General features: G+C 43.1%; 1 pseudogene across 1 annotated transcript; it reads right to left on the bottom strand.

The window, feature by feature from the left end:
- Positions 1-747: 747 nt before the first annotated feature.
- LOC309566142 (UBA-like domain-containing protein 2) lies at positions 748-2,027 on the bottom strand (annotated as a pseudogene). The gene has a single exon. The product of its transcript is annotated as a UBA-like domain-containing protein 2 (transcript).
- Positions 2,028-4,925: the final 2,898 nt, after the last annotated feature.

The raw sequence follows: 4,925 nt of genomic DNA, 5'->3' as shown, positions 1-4,925 counted from the left end.
AAGTGTTTTCCCATATATAGCTGATTCTTAGCAATTTCTGAAACTGACCCTAACCCTTACCTCTAGTCTCCCCAATACCTTAACCACTTAAGCCCCGGAGGATTTAGCTGCTCAAAGACCAGGCCCTATTTTGCGATTCGGCACTGCGTGACTTTAACGGACAATTGCGCGGTCGTGGGACGCTGTACCTAAACGAAATTGACATCCTTTTTTTTCCACAAACAGAGCTTTATTTTGGTGGCATTTGATCACCTGTACGATTTTTATTTTTTGAAAAAAATTTGAACAATTTTGAAAAAATAACAATATTTTTCAAATTTTTTTTATATGAAATTCCCCCCCCCCCAAAAAAAATGTAAAAATCAAAATGTTTAACATTTTAGGCCAATTTGTTTTCTGCTACATATTTTTGGTAGAAAAAAAATCGCAATAAGCGTATTTTGATTGGTTTGCGCAAAAGTTATTGCGTTTACTAACTAGGGGAAAGATTTATGTCTTTTTTTTTTATTTATTTATTTATTTTTTTATAATAACATGGTTTATTTTTATTGCTCAAGGCAAAGAACATAACTCTTATTCCCAACTGGGAGCAAACGTGGAAAATAGAAAACTCTCAAAAATCCATCAGGTGCCACCTCTAGGTGGCATATAAAGGTCAATGCTCACAATCAAAGTGACCTTCCACATGCTTACATGGCTTCATTTACTGCAATATGTGTCCGGCTAGCAAAAAAAAAAATCAAGAATTTGGTTAACAGTTAACTTTTTAAAATCCCTGTTTAGATCTCCACTACAAAAAGGAAACTGGAAGCCATTGTAGTGATCCATTCCTCCTGCACTAGATCTGTAAGAAGACCGTGGAAGAGGGTGGCTTATTCGTTTAGATGAAGCTTGTATTGCCTGGATGCCAGACACCGCCTTTGGTTCTATAGATGTCAGATCACCCCTGCTGGTCTTTCCATGAATGCCTTTTTTTTCCCTTCCACTTTATTAGTCAGAGCCAGGCTCTCTTCTCCCAAGCCAGTGTTTGAAAGATGGCCACTCCTTCTCTGTTTAGATGATCCAACTCAAGTAGTCTCTTTCTTCACTTAACGTCCAGCGCAAGTGAACACAATGTGGCTCCAAGGACTGGTTCAACATATAAACTGTTCTAATACAGAGTGGTGGATAGGAGGGACAACTGCTTAAACCTTTTTTTTTTCCCCCCATCTGTTAAAGTTGTCTATTCAGGCCACATTACTTCAACGTTTTCCCAAGATGCCTCATCCAGCACCTCATATATATTCTTTTCTGTATACAGTATATTTATATATTAAAGGAGACGGAAGGGGGAGCTCACTTTTTTTCATTCCCCCTTCCACTTTCTCACCTTTGGAGAAAACAAAAACCAGAACCTTTTATTTATAAAATAAAACAGAGGGAAAAAAAACAGTTCAAAAACTCAAAGGAAAGGAGGCACTCATCACTGCCTCTTCTCCAGCTTCAGTGGACTCATAACCAGTCTTATCTTTGTGCATCCATGGCCGTCATGGCTTTCTGTGGGCCCCCTGAAGGTTGGGAGGTAGGGTGCCATGCAGGCTGTGCATGATGGTGGTGGTGGGAGAGGCTGGGGGAAGCCAAACCGGTTGTTGATTTGGTGGAGAGGAGGCCCAGTGTGGGCTGAAGTTGCCTGGAGGGGAGCAGGCATTTGAGGTGGCTGGACTGCTGTTCTGTAAGCTCTCAGAGGTACGCAGCTTCAAAAACATGGCTAAAGCATCAGGGAAGTTGGGCGGAGTGGCTGGTGTGTTACTTGGTGTACACATCATGTGTGGATGATGTTGAGCACTGGGGATATTAGATTCTTGGAAAAATGGTCTGAGAGCAGTCTCGAACTGCCAGTGTGCCGCCTGCAGGAGCTGCTTGGCCTGGTCCGCCGCACAGCCCGCCGCCAGCACGAACTGATTAATCATCACCTGGTGCCGCGGTTCCTCCATGTTCACCGACATCCCGGACACCACTCCGCACTCCCACTCGGCCGCCTCGTTATGTCCTCCACCACCTTATTGTTTTTTTTTTAACTAGTAATGGCGGCGATCTGCGATTTTTTTTTTTTGCGGGACTGCGACATTGCGGCGGACAGATCGGACCCTTGACTGACATTTTTGACACTTTTGGGGGTACCAGTGACATTACTACAGTAATCAGTGCTATTAATATGCGCTGTTACTGTCAAAATGACACTGGCAGGGAAGGGGTTAACTTTATTGGTGATCAGTGGGTTAAATGTATCCCTAGGGGAGTGTTTCTAACTGTGGGGGGGCGTGGCTAGTGATGTAACCACAGAGACATACGATCCTACATAGCAGGATCGTATGGTCTCTGCAGTTACATCAGGGAGAATGACAGACAGCTGTGTTTACATCAGTCGTCTGCCTTTCTCCCTCTTCTGAACGGGATCGCAAATGGCCGGCAGACATCGGAGCCGCCGGTCACACGCGCGGGGATGCCCATGAATGAGCAGGGGCGGGAGTGCGCCTCCGGCGGCACACGCTCGTCCCCTACAGGCTACAGGGCGAGTGACGTAGTACTACATCGGTTTGCCCAGGAGCGACTGACTGCCGCAGTAAATATACTGACGGCGGTCGGCAAGTGGTTAAAAGGTAACCCTGAAAGCTGACACCTAAACCGAGCATTTAACCATTTCCCCCACCTAACCTTAACACAGCAATTAAAATGATACCCTAACATTTAGGGCTCTTTCACATGGGCTTTCCGATCAGGTCCCCCTGTCAGTTTTTATGGCAGACATGTACCTCTATGGAGCAGCAGATGTCAGCGCTGTCATGTCCGCTGACACCCGCTGCTATCCGATCCTGTCTGTGAAATACAGATGGATGGAAACCCTATTTTCCATCCGTCTGGAGGATCGAATCGGATGGGATCGGATGAAAACAGACAGGTGGTCCATTTTCATTCGATCTCTCATAGAGGAGAGCGAGGATCTGACAGCTCCGTCTCAGCAAGTAAAAGCACCTCCCCCACAATGCACAAACACTGGCTAGACACACAGCCAGTGTTTTTATGTCAGGGGCAACCTTTGATTGCCCCTGACATAACCCAGTCTCTTTAAACACATGTAAGCTTTAAAATTTCATTTCCAAAGTTTTCAAGTGTTTTTAATGTACAGCTCTAACCACTTGCCCTCAAGGGGATTTACCCCCCTTCATGACCAGGCCATTTTTGTGATATGGCACTGCGGTAATTTAACTGACAATTGCATGGTCTTGCGCTATAAACAAAAAAAAAAACAATTTTGAAAAAAAAAAAATATTCTGCTACATATTTTTGGTAAACAATATCCCAATAAGCCAATATTGATTGGTTTGCACAAAAGTTAAAGCGTCTACAAACTATGGGATATTTTTATTTCTTCTTTTTTTTTTTTTTACTAGTAATGGTGGCGATCAGCAACTTATAGTGGGACTGCAATATTGAGGCGGACAAATAGAACAGCTGACACTTTTTGGGGACCAGTGACACTAATACAGTGAGACTGTATTATTGACACTGGCTGGGAAGGGGTTAACATCAGGGGCAATCAAAGGGTTAAATGTGTTCCTAGAGAGTGCTTACTAACTGTGGGGGAGGTGCTTTTACTACTTGAAGACATGGATCGGTGTTTCTGCTTCACAAGGACACAGGATCCATGTCTTCTAGACTCACAGAATGAGAGTCTTCCTTGTTTACATAGGCAGACTGGCATTCTGTCAAATACCCGCTGATCAGCTCCCTCTGTGTAAAATCACAGTGGGAGCGAGCCGGTGGGAGCGAGCCGGTGGCAGCGCGCGCTCGCACTCAAAACCCGGAAGTGCAGGATCACGCATATATTTATAAATCTGCTATGGGGCGGTTGTGAACTCGTTAATCTGAAGGATCTTGATGTTTGTGAAGTTTGTTAGGATCCCCACCCATTTTCTTCCAATAAAGTATAACTAAAGGCAAAAAGTTTTTTTATCATTTTGAATAGAGCGGAGATGAATGGACCCCTGTCAGTTTTTCTATTCCTGGCTGCACACCTGATTGACCCACTCTATTTGTCTTGTTTACCATTACCAAAGCGAAAGTAAAAGAAAATCCCAAATTTAGGTTGTCCCCAGTAAAGTAATAGAGGGGAAAGTTTTACTGCGGCAGGTCAGCTCTGCCCCGCGAAAAGACCTACGTGTACCCGCTGTAAACACGGCAGACTGCTTTTCTGTCAGTAACGAACACTGGGATCTTGTGTTCCTCTTATTTAGGATCACAGGTCTCTGTGTTCATTTAGCAAGCCCATCCTCCACACAGTTAGAAAGCACCCCCTAGGGATACATGTAACCCTTTGACTGCCCCTGGTGTTAACCCCTTCCCTTCCAGTGTCATTAGAACAGAGCATATTTTTTAGCACTTATTACTGTAGTAATGTCACTGGTCCCCCCCAAAAGTGTAAAAAATGTCAGTTAGGGGTTCGATCTGTCCGCCTGCAATGTCGCAGTCCTGCTAAAAAGCCGCCATTACTAGTAAAAAAAAAAAATAATAAAAAATCACATAAATCTTTCCCCTAGTTTGTAGATGCAATAACTTTTGTGCAAACCAATCAATATACACTTATCTGATTTTTTTTGTACCAAAAATGTGTAGCAGAATACAAATTGGCCTAAAACGATGAAAATATTTGATTTTTTTAATTTTTTTTTTATTGGGAATGTTATATAACAGAAAGTAAAATATATTGTTTTTATTTCAGAATTGTAACTTTTTTTTTTGTTGTTTATAGCTCAAAAAATAAAAATCGCAAAGGTGATCAAATACCTCCAAAAGAAAGCTCTATTTTTGGGGAAAAAGGACATCATCGCACGACTGCGCAAGTGTCAGTTAAAGTAACGCAGTGCTATTTTGCAAAAAATGGCCTG

This window comes from Pelophylax lessonae (genome assembly GCF_965119305.1).
Source record: "Pelophylax lessonae genome assembly, chromosome: 1".
Classification (NCBI taxonomy): domain Eukaryota; kingdom Metazoa; phylum Chordata; class Amphibia; order Anura; family Ranidae; genus Pelophylax; species Pelophylax lessonae.
Note: the sequence above shows the minus strand (reverse complement) of the source record. Positions and strands in the feature narration are given on the sequence as shown.